General features: G+C 29.9%; 1 protein-coding gene across 1 annotated transcript in view; it reads left to right on the forward strand.

Moving 5' to 3' along the window:
• Positions 1 to 13419, forward strand: part of LOC119670547 (chondroitin sulfate synthase 2-like) — a 30959-nt gene that overhangs the window by 1006 nt on the left and 16534 nt on the right. The window lies entirely within an intron of this gene.

Here is a 13419-nt window from a genome sequence, read left to right on the forward strand (position 1 = left end):
GAGTCATTTATATGCAAAAATTATACATGGGTAATCTAAAACTAACACGTTTTAAACATATAAACAAAATGACAGTCACTTTTGAAGGTACGTACTAATAATAAAATAAATTTTATATTTTCTTCAAAAAGAAAGTGAAATATCTTATACTTGTATGTTATTAAGAACTCATACCAAAAGACAATTTTTTGAATCCTCTTGAGTATTTTCCTTAGACGAAAATACAGATATTTAAACTACATTAAAGAAAACAGTATAGACTTAATAATATATATATGTATTTTTGTATACTTAGGTCCAAGTAGGCAATTAAGTAATTAAGTCCTCTCTTGACAACAAAAATCAGTCTACAGTTTCCTTCTCATACCCGTCCTACTGTATACTGCACAAGCTTGGACAATAACCAACAGCGTTAAAAAGCTGTCTTCGATAAGAAGAGACTATTAGCATTCGAGAGACTAATACTTCGGGAAGATCTATGCTTCCTAACGCGTTGGCACAGAGTATCAAATTAAATGGAACGATGAGATATTATTTAAAATACTTTCTTGACTTGGTCCTGTTGTACGAACGGAAGAACGTGCTCGTGCTATGGTCTATAATGATGTGGCCGTGATTGTGGTTCCGGGGATGAGAAAAAAAACCTTATGTGTCGGTGTCCATTATTAGTTAGAAGAAGATTTAAAATCTTTGTTGTCCCTCTTACCGCTTTGAAAGAATTGCCATTCTCCAAAATTAGGGACTTTACCAAGTTTATAGACTTGTCAGGATGGTTCAATTTTACTTGAATGAGGGAGTCATGTTTTCTCGGACGGACCATTATTTGAGTTCAAGTAGGCTTTGGGCACAGAGCCGCACATTCCAACCTAACCTAATGCTTCCCATTATTTTGTTGAAACACAATATCTTCTTTACTGTTGAAATCCATTAAGTTGTAACCATAAAGAAATAGAGCACAAATTTGTGTGTGCATCTAAGTATACGACATATGAAGGGTAGAGAGCCATTGTCTATACTCGACCTAACTGATGTTATTCCTGTTATTGTAGAAGTTGATGTGGTATTGTCCAGTAGTGCCTTATAAAATGATTTCCTTGAAACAGACAGTATCAAACAGATTTACGTCACTGCTTAAGAGTTCTTTAAAGCTAGACGGGTTTCTTTTTTACTCCATGATTTCTTGTGTTTAATGAAGTTAATGAAAACTCATACAAATATGTCTCGGAAATAAATTATTTTCTTGAGAAAAAATCAAAGACGTCAATATGATGAAGATAAATATTTGTATAAGAATATGTGGAACCTATATGTCGAGCTTAACCAAAGCGTTTTACATGATCATGTCTTTTCGAATTTGATCAATTCTTTTTTGATTTACAACAATTGGCCTTAACCCAAACCAATTTTTGTTCCCAAATAGATTAAATATATGTTAAAATTATTAACTCTAACGTACAATTAAAACAAGTTAACTTTTTATTTAGCTTTGATATATATTACATTATAAGTTAAAGTAATTATTAATTAAATTTTCCTTACATTCATACTTGTTTTAACAAATTACAATTTTTAATAAGACCACTTAAACAACCTTAAAAAAACTTGTAATTAATATTGCATAATATGATTTCACTTTTATTTCAAAGCATTATAATTTTTTTTCCAACAATAATAAAAATAATACAAAATCTTAAAATTTTTTGCTTTATTAATTTAAATGAACCCGAACTATAAAACAAAAAAATTTAAATTACGGTCAACTGTGCGGTTGCGCTCCAGTCTATGTAGAGTGCTCGCTAACATGGACCGGACTTAAAAGTTTGCAGTGAATGACATTATTATTCAGCTGCCGAGATACATATTCATATGCTCTCAGATCTGTTTTCCTATATTAATTTAAATATTTTAATTTGATAGACAGTGAGTTTTTTTTTTTGTATTATCATCAAATATCTTATGAATTATCATATACTGATAGATGAGTCTATCTGGTAAGCTTTAAATATTTGCAAAAGGTTTTCATAATAATGTTTACTGCATCAACATTTACGATTTTTTTATTTACATATTCCTAAGATTGATGTGTAATGCAATACGTAGATTTTTTAAAAAGTCCCTACATATTAATGTGTCACCTGCATATACTATCATAAACTTACAATCTAATCTGAATTATTAAAGAATATTCTTCATTTAATTATTATAGCTAAAATTATTAAGCTTTATTATATATACAGCTTTCTTATTGAAGTGTGCAATTTATATTTTTTTATTATAAAGTCTAATTATTTTAAAAGTAACGTTTAAGAATTACTTGTTACAATCGCTAAGAACAGAAAACTGATCTATAGCCAGATAATTAGACCAGCATCACTTTATGGGTGTGTCGCGTATAGCAAAGCTGCCGACTCTACTATACAAAAGCTACAAGTCGCTCAAAGTCAGGCTCTCCGAAGGCTCTTCAAAGTGCCTTGGTACATCCGCACAAACGACATGCTAAGAGACCTTTGAATAGACCCGATCAAAAAATACATAAGAGACAGAGCCCTGAAGTTATATGCGAAAATTGACAGGCTATCCTACTTACCACTATCTAATCTTAGAGTAATCACTCTCCGCACGGGGAGGTACGCAGATCTTAGATCAATCACTGAATAATCATGAAGCTTACAGGCAATACATAAATTAGTCAATGAGATGGGTGGGACCCTGTAGATCCCCCAGCTATCAAAGAGTAAAAGTGCCCAGTTGCGCTGACTCGAAAAAAGGATCAATATACATACATACTAATCGATAAGACCAGGATATTCATGATTCATATTCAAAAAGGTTGTGTAGTGTTTTGCAGACTCCTTATGTTCTATTCTCAAATTTTTCCAGTGTGGAACTATGTTTCCAAAAATTAATTATTGATATTTCTTGTAAAAATGACAAGGTAATGGAGAATAGGATAGAATAATTGTTTTATAGCTATATAGTAGCTAATAGAAGTGTTAAATATTTTTTTTTTATAGAAAATGGTTTTTATCTTGGCATTTTAGAATAGTTCTTTCATTTTTAACATAAATAATTTCGTAGAAGAACCTATTAATCAATAGTAACATTATCTATACTTCAATGGAAATGCTATGTGGTTTATGGCTTGTCTCTTGAAAGTCTGTTATACGATATGTAAGACATTGACCTGCTTTTAAAATTACATTAATAGTACGTTTTATAATCTCCTATACTTTAAAATGGTAATTTGCATTATCAACAGATATTATTGTTTACTAATAATTACATATAATTAATAATATAATATAATAATATAATATTATAATATAATATAATAATGTAATATAATTATTATGATTTGCAATAGACAATTATTAAAATGAGGTCTTTTATTTCAATCTGACATGAAATTTAACATTAATACAATGTCCAAGTTGGTATATTATACTGCTATTTACGACTATATGTAACGAGTTTGGTAAACGAATACAATAACAGTTAAGTTAAGTTAGATTGGAGTGCCGGCCTTATGCTCAAAGCCAACTTAAACTGAAATAATGGCTCGTTGTGACACAATAAATTAGCTTTGGACCAGAAGTATATCGAAAATGAACGCAGTGGTCATTGTACGAATAACGCTTAAAGGTGCAACATCCGCATTCAAATGAAAGTAGACTATACCGACAAGTCTATAAACCTTGCCAAGTCTCTAATTTTGCAGGAAGACAACTTTATCAGGTCTGGAAGAAAACGGCCCACAAAAGATTTAGAATCTTTTCTTACTCAATGAAGGACATTCACACATGAGGTGGAATAGAGTTTCCTCTTCATTTGCCGAGCCATAAACCCGTTAAAAATAATTATAGGGTAGACGCAGTCTCATAGCATGTCTTCCTACAATAACAATACAAGGTGGCAATAACAAAATACGTTTACTTGAAATATATGTATGCTCCTGATATGAATTGTGTGTATTGATTCTTCATTCTTCTGATAAAGACCACATAGTAGCCCTATTATTACAAAATTTTGTGTTTTTGTAGTTGGTGGTGCAATATTCAAAATCTTTACCTAAGTCATATTACAAAACATTGCTCTATTCCCCGATAACTAAAAGAACCAATTTTTACTTTGTATCCAAAAAATGATAAGAATCTGATATCAGGACCTAAACAGAATCAGAGATGTAGTGATTTTTCTGGAATGCTTCTCACCACAACGTTGTTCAGAACCATACTTTGATATGTCATTGTACTGTTATTTATTTTGAAATTTATTGCTTTATTTGCATTTGTAAGTCAGTAATGGATACTATAGTTACAAAAGATACTTATATTTAGAAGATTTTATTCTATTATGTATAAGTAATTTCTGTTGAGATTGGATAACTGCCTACAAATTTCTTTTAAGTTCTAATATTTTCGCTTATGTGTTAAAATCGTTACTAATAAAAAGTTTTTCGTTCAAATCGGTAAAACTAAAGTAATTTTATGACATATAAAGTTACTGATTATAGATTGCAAAAAAAAAAATCATTTTAATATCAGAAGCGAATCGATTACTCAATAACAAATCTTAGGAAATAGAATCGTTTTATCGCAACAGATGACGTTTTTTTTTAACATTTGACGTCAATGATAATGATAATCAATTGTATTTTTTTTATTTAATTTTGCATATTTATGATAAAGAATCTAATTTTTATTCATATTTAAATTCCACATTAAAATTTTACTATATGATATGCGTTGCATATTTTAGTGAAATTTTTAATTAAATTCATCCGGTTAAAGAACAAAAATATTATTTAGTATATTAAAAGTTTGTTTAACATTATTTTTTATTACCCGCAAAATATCAACAACATTGAATAATATATTTCATATATAAATAATTTGTTTTTAATAATATTGTAAGTATATATAAGGCTGTAAAAAGCTCATTACTGAGTTCATCAGTTCGGCAGTAAATATTTATTGGGCATTTAAAATAATTGTATTTAAATAGTCTGTCAATAGATATGTAAGGGTTTTATTAATTTTTATTTCTAAAACAAAGTAATTTTAGTAATAATCATAAGTTACTTTTTATTGTCTAAAACTGTCCATCCTTGAAGTAGGTTTTAAGTGAGCATTTATCGTTCCATGTTTTGTAAAAAAAGCTCTTTTGTAATTCTGTAGCTTCAATCCGAAATAAAGATTGTTTATTATTTTGATTTCAATTGGAATTAGGATCAAACAAGGAATCAGGATTAAAACGATCTCAGATTTTCATGAAGGATTATAATATAACATACATTCAGAAACAGATAATAATAAAATCCTTGATAACTATAGTAATATAACCGTCCTAAATGTGGTTTAAAACTTCATAAACATTAGCTTAGCTCAGCTTTGCGGAGCTTTAGGCAAAAATGCAAACAAGAAATTATGATATAATAAACTATAGAAAAGACCATAAAGTACAAAAGATCGGCGTATATGGTTTTGTTAATTTTATAAAGGACTCTGATGTAAGAGTACATAATAATGATTTTATTTAAAATCTTAAAACGAAAAATACACAACTATTATATTCGTCTTAAAGAATCAGAACGCTAACAATATAACATCTACCAAATCCTACAACGAATTGTCTTCTAATCTCTGTGTCGCGTCAATCAGACAAACTGATAACTTAATTCCGATATTATTCAATCTTATAATGGATAAAATAATACAGCGGTCAAGTATTTTAGAAGATAATGTTGAAACGGAGCTACAAGTGCTCATATCGAAGGACAAGAGGGATAATGTTTTAGAAGATAATGTTGAAACGGAGCTACAAGTGCTCATATCGAAGGACAAGAGGGATCTACAGCAGTTTTCATATAACTTTAAGGGAAAAGAGGTGATGTGAGATGTAGTATGAGTTTAGAATTTAGTCATGTAGACAAATCTGTAACGTAAAAGAAGTCGTAAGGTGAGATAGGCGAAACCATAAGTAATGGTAATTTCATATTACTTCACTGATGGAGATCAGTGAAGAATATGATAAATTTGTAACATGCAAGATGTAAAGTGAGAAAGGTAAAGAAGTAAGGAATCACAACATCGGATAACTTCGTAGCAATTCTATATGTGATTGAAATCGTAAATTTAGAAGGTCCTTAAGAACTTTCGCTAAAAACGTACGAGTGTTGAACAGATACGAAGAACCAAAAAGTTTTAAATTGTTAAAAGTATTGTAGAAACGTAAAAAAAAGAAAGAAGCAGTGTATGCAACTAGAGACAAAAATATTTAAAAAAATTTAACAAATATAAAATAAGAAATTTATGCAATATTTTTACTGGGCACTACAATCAGTCTTATGTCTTAGTCTTATAGATAACCAGGCATGAATTCTGAACTGGCGTGTAAATCATCCAAACACTTACTAATAAATTACAAAATTTTAGGTACATAGCAACTAGGGAATGAAGACTTTCAAATGTTCCATCAGAAGGAGCTGTTTCGTTTTCTCGAGCTCCTAAATCTCTAATTACAAAGGAGTGTACTATAGGTCGCAGTGAACAAAGGTCTTAGCCGAACCCATATACCATTACATTATATTACATTACACGATATTTCTAATAGATTGCACCAACTTGGTTAGAAGAAAAGACTATATGTTACCAGTGTTCCTTCCATTTTTTTTAAGCATATAAAATGTGTTTTAAAGTGTGATAGTCGGCATGTACTTAAAGTCAATTTTTGATAATTTTTTTCATGAAATGAAATAAGTAAAATGGTGTAAAAAAAAAAAAATTAGCGTACAGATGGACACCCGCTTGGCTTGACCTCAATCAGAAGGACGCAATAGGAGCACCATTTACTGGCTAGATTTCAAGAGAGTAGAGTTGTATCACATTAAGCCATTATTTTTGCTCACGTGTATTGTTGTAAATAAAACCATCACTACAATCTGACCTAACCTAATAGTCTTCGATATAAACTAATTTTGAAATAATATCCACTTTAGTTCTGAAGAACTATGTGCGTTGCCGAATCTACATTGTTTTTATAGGCGTATGGCTCAAAACAAACTAGTTTATTTTCAATTCAATGTTTAATGCAAAAATTTAATTTGTTTTATTTTTCTGATTGATTGATTGGTTAAGAATTAAGGGTTTCAATAAGATTAATACGAAAATTTATGGTGTAGTTATGCATTATCTTAACCTGCAATATCTTCATTGCTTGCATCAGTTCCATTCCAGTTCTCAATAAGTATTTTATAAAAATAGCGAATAGTGAAGGGTCTTATCTACAAATTTATAATCCCCTCATTAGCCCGTAAATGCCCATTGTTTTTGTTTCGTTGCTACTTTTATTTAATTTTCTGTTGTGATTTATTATTGATAAGCCAAGCCAGGTTATTGAATTCTACCTATAAATAATTTTTAATGCAATATATTTAACCTCAGTGGAATAATCCGCACTAATCTCAAACTCATAAGTGTTATATATAGTAGGTTATTGTTGTAGTGAAATTTAATGCGGTATTTGGTTTTTTTTTTTTATATAGTGACGTTCGCTGTGATGTTTCTGTAGAAAAAACTATACCAACATAATCTTAAATACGTAACAAAAATTTTGTATTGAATATTTTTTGTGAAATCGCGCGTGCTTTCCACTAATTTCAATCTAAGCGGATTCTAAATTTGCATTTGTTTGTTAGAAATTTCTATTAACTTAGACCATAGACTATCTAAGCAATGCATTTCAATTGCTTTAAATTGAGAAAGTATCGGACTCACCTCGTACATTGCAAAAATTTTATACGAATTTCACGCAAGAAGACGGAAGTTTAATTTATCGAACGTCTATATTTAAGCTTGTTGACTTTTCCTTATTATTTTTTTTCTTTATTGCTTCACATAGTTGATAAGATAAAAAACATTAGGTAATATTTAACTTTTGAACTCCGAGCAATTAAATTTATAATAACGCCACTACACAACTGATTGGTCTATTGGCTTTGATTATTGTTACCCATGCTTTTGTTATTAAGATAATAAATTATATATTTAAATAATAATAATATAATATAATAATAATAGTATGGTATATATATACCTACATTTACAAGTTGTTTTCTAGAAAAGTAGCTTCAAAAGCGAATTTATCTATATATAATTGCTCATACACTCTACCAAAAAGCAGTAGTTAACTCGCTTTAAAGAATAATTACTAAAAAAAAAACATTGTATGATAGTCAGATAATTTTTTGGTAAAAAATATTCACAAAAAGTTAGAATATTTATATTCTGTAAACGTACAAAAAACTTCACAAAAATTTTGACGTAAAACATGATTTTTGGTAAAAATGATCGAAAATTTGTTTAAAAAAAAGCAACTGCGAATCATTATAATTTTAGAACCTCTTTTAAGAATAAATATAAAATAGTCATTAAATTAAATGAATTAAAGTTATTTGAATAATACCTATTCCATATATTTGGGATTATTTGATGGAACTTTATTGTATAAACTTTTCTTTGACATCTCACCCATCTTCATTTTCTGAACCAAGCATCTAAGGGCACATCTGTCCATGTAGATTCTAGAATTAGAATTCTTTTTCCTTTTGTTAAACTTATGAAAAGCTTGACAGTAAGAAAAGTTATATGCAAAGTGTTAAAAAATCATCTGCTTAAATTCTAATAACATTTTCATTTAATGTATAAGTAAAGGTATTACTGGTGTTTAAACTATTTAGCCTATTGGGTATTTAAATACTGCTATCACAAGCTCTCAACACTTTCGTGGGTTAAACTGGGCCAAATTATCAAGGAAAGGGAAAATCATATGCAGCTGGTGTATTGGGAAGACTTCCCTGGACTTAGATAAAGCAAAGCACTGATAAAATCGTATTCCCACAACAACATTCTTAAATTCTCAAAATATAATTTAAGTTTGATAACGGGTTTCATTACAGGTCATTATGGCCTGAAATAAAACCTTCATAAACTACGTTGATCTGCTAATTCGGAATGCAGATTATGCCTCGTAGATGAGGAAACTACTATGCATATTCTTTATGACTGTCTAGCTTTAATAACGCACAGAAGAAACTTGTTTCATATGGAATTTGTGTCTCCAGAACAAATTAAGAGCTCTTCTCTAGATGTAGTTCTGGACTTTGTTCACAAAGCTTTAAAGAACTTTGTGTAATCAATAGTGAAATTAGTACAATAGGACTCTTCTGATCGTAGTACCGGCATTTGGGCGATTTCACGTCAAAACTTTAATAATAATGATTTAAATACCTAAGAAAGTGTAGACACGTAAACCATTCAGGGCGATAAATAATTTTTTTTTACATTAAAGCGGAAAGATGAACCTACACCATAAAAATAGAATAGCATAATTTTTACCCTCACCCTTATTTGGCAGCAATAGAGATGCAAAATTTGTAAAATTGATAGAAGAATTATCACAACCACGCCTGTCGGCCATTTAAATACCCATGCTATATCTCAGGAATATTTCAAGATATCAAAAAAAAAATTTTTCTTTCAACTTCTATGATCTCTAAAAGACATACATTAAAAATTTATCAAAATCGTACTAGGGGATCTATAGGCAGACTTTAATGGGTTAAATAAATTGAATGAGAGTAGCATAATATTAAAATTGAAAGTATATAATATCCGCACATTATCGGTTAACGTAACCTTTGTAAAAAAATCTTCATTTAAAGTATGTACTGTAAATTTTTTCCTAAAGAATTTAATTTAAAGAATTTAATAATAAAAGACTTTTTTAAAAAAATTTTATTGTTATAACTAATTTAAAAACGGCTATGGTATATTCCTTCCGATGTACATACATTGTAGTTCTATAGCATTAAATCTGGCTAATTTGAAATATAATCAGTTACCTGGAATATTACTGTATCCAAATAATACGATATGATGCAGTTGTGCCACACTGCATAGAAAAGGATTATATCCCAATATTACTTGAATAGATCATGTATTTGGGTCTAGCGTGCTGAGCTTGTAATCTAGCAACTGTCTGTCATGCTACTATATCTTTGTATCCATAAAGCATGTTATAAAACTTTTAGAAAAACTGACAAACACACTGATTATGGCTAAAACTTTGCTTAGAAATATTATAAGATTGGTTATAGTAATTAAGCGATTGCTCGAAATCTTATTATGGTATTACTTGCAGATAATTTGGTGTTATGCTATAGTTAAGTATAGTCTTTAAAATTTCATTTGGACTTGACACCTTTTGATGTTCAATATAGCACGTCAAAATTGCTATCTGTAATTAGTGCTTAAGTACTAATAGGAGCGCGTCCATTAAGATACTTTGAAAATAATCTATAGCTATATGTACATAAATATGAAGGCCAAAAAATCATGTAACCAGTACAACATCAGGTAAATTTCTGGTTATGAGTTTAAACAAAAATCTTTTCCATACACGGACAGACTAACAACAGTTCGCTTAGTTGGCAACACAGAATAAACCTTTGAAAAATCAAAAAAATTTCAGCTGATTTGTAATTATATTGCAATATTTTATTTGAAATTTCATAGTAATCAGTCAAAATTTAAACAAGAAAACTCAATTACAAAGATTTGCTGATGTTTTATCGCCAACACAGTAAACAGTCTTAATCTTATTTACTTACTTTCTTTGACTGCTTTTAGTAGTCTCCTCCAGCTGGTCAGATCAGTGGGTCGCTGTCGCTAATTGGTCTGTGAGAATATTTAATGAGTGTCAAATGGCGTATGTAAAGAAAGTACTATCGTTAGAGATTGTTTCGGAGTGGTTTCAGAGACTCCAGACCGAAAATTTTACTGTTGAGGACGAATCTTACCAATATTGTCCAAAATCTTGATTGAAGTGCTCTGATCAAATCTAAAATTGTTAAAAAACTAAAAATAATCTAGAAAATAATTGCTGATAAACTGTACTTGTATGCCATGGTTGAATCGCGAATATAAAGCGATATATGGTGTATCATAGTGAAAAGTCAAATGAAGACAATAATTATGAAATTATTAAGGGTGGCAAACTATTTGTTTTCATTATTTGATTTCTTTTAGTTTGTTTTTGTTCTAAAAGTCCTGCATTTTAATGTTTACAACTTCATATTGCAACTCATATTGGGTTACATATGTTGAAGTGACAGTGTTGTGCACCAAAATACATTTTTAGGAATCTGTCAGGTCGGTATGAAAAGGGCCTGTATTGTTTATGAAAGCGTATGAAAGTTTTTAGCGATCATCGGATAGATTGACTGTACTGGAATTTTTCAATATTCTTATTTTTAAAAACTAATTATATAGCTACTGAATTTTCATAACTAACCAGTCATATCTATATTTTATAGTTTTCATATCTAAAAGCTTAAACGCGCGATATATTTTAAATATTCCGATAAAGTTTATTAATTGGAAAACCCGATACGACCTTGCCTTTTTAATCTTTCCTATATGTATTTATTGCATACGTAACATAATAAATGTATTAGCATTGGATTGATAAGCGCAAATAAGTTTTTTCAATGAATTTATTTGTTCTATTAATTACTATTTTATAAATCTATTTAAATATATTTCAAGTCAATACCTTATTTGCAATTTAAAACTCTTGTAGAACCAAATACCTTAAATTATCTGTGATAAAAATAGGACAGAGCGAAAAACTTGATTTTAAGTGGTATTCAATTTAAAAGGCAATTAAGTGAAGTACATTATCTATGTATGTACGTATGTATACACTGTTTAATGCACATATCACATAAACGTATATACCATATATGTATATATGAAAATACATTTTCTCAGACGTATCTTAAAAATACTATTCGCAGTTGTAGCTGTAAATCAATGCTTGCATAGAATTGAGTAGATTCTTTCCCTTAAATGCTTTGAAATAATTCGTATGATCTTCCGTTGGCTTTTTATGACGACACTTAAGACAAAACGAATGGAAAAAGTATTTAAGTAGATAATAGAATTGGAGTACGGATTCATATGCACAAACGGAAAGACAACAGATGTGCTCATATGAACGGATTTCAGAATTATTAAGTCGTTTTTCAATAAACACCGAATGTGTGTTTTGTGTCATACATGTAGGTAGAAATTGTAGTCAAAGTAATCTCATATTTCCTTGTACAGTAAGTTTTTCTTTTTACTTCTTTATCTGTGTACTGTAATTCTATATTTTAGAGAATTTGTAGGAATATTCCAATTTTTTAGCGGAACATAAAATAATTGTTTCCTAGTGAATCACTGAATATCATGACGGTTTTTTCAAGAAAACCTAAAAAATTAATAAAGTTGACATGAATACCATATAATAATAATATAGAAATATAAACGTTAGAAACAATAATATAATTGATATTATTAAATAAATTAATGAAATTTATTTAAATTATAATTATTATTATTATGTTGAGACTTTTTCGAGTTAGTGCATCTAGACACTTTTACTCTTTGATAGCTGGTGGGTTTCTGTAGAGTTCCACCCTTCTCCCTGACTAATTTTGTATTCCTCAAAAGCTTTGTGATTATTCGATGAGTGATCTAACATCTGCGTACCGCCCCGTGCGGCTAGTGATTATTCTGAGATTAGATACTGCTAAGTGTGACAGCTTGTTCGTTTTCGCATATAGTTTTAGGGCTCTGTCTTTTATGTATTTTTTGACCGGATCTATTCTAAGGTCTCTTAGCATGTCATTTGTGCGGATTTACTATGGCACTTCGAAGATTCTTCGGAGAGCTTGACTTTGAGCAACTTGTAGCTTCTGGATATTAGATTCGGCAGCTTTGCTATACGCGACACTCCCATAAAGTAGTGTTGGTCTAAATATCTGGCTGTAGATCAGCTTACTGTTCTTCGCGCTAAGATTGTTGTGTTTGAAAAGTGGTTGTTACATTGCAGTGTTTTTGAGTTTTTTACCTCTTTTATCGTTCTCGTTAAAAATCTTAATATAGTTTCTTAAAATTTATACTTATTGCTTATCCTGCAATTGGATTTAAATGCTAGCATTGCAATTTATGCGCGTTTCTGTGAAGTTCATCGCCATGCCAATTTCCCTATATCTCTATACGTCTAGGAATTCAGAATTCAGTCAACCACCGATAGAGCTTAATGCTTGAATTGCAGTTTTAAGTATTCACACTTATTGCTTATGCTTCAATAGGATTCAAACCCTCATTTCAATAGGTTCATCACCATACTCATTTCCCTGCATCACTCTACATCTTGGAATTTAGTCAAACACCGTTAAAGCTTTACGCTTGAATAGCAGTTTAACTGTCCGTTAGTATGCCTACATCCCACGTATTGTAATTATTAAAAAGGTTAAGCTATGTACATCTTTCGATGACGAATATTACTGCTTAGATATTTTCCCATTGGTTC

This window comes from Teleopsis dalmanni, chromosome 1 (genome assembly GCF_002237135.1).
Source record: "Teleopsis dalmanni isolate 2A chromosome 1, ASM223713v2, whole genome shotgun sequence".
Lineage (NCBI taxonomy): Eukaryota > Metazoa > Arthropoda > Insecta > Diptera > Diopsidae > Teleopsis > Teleopsis dalmanni.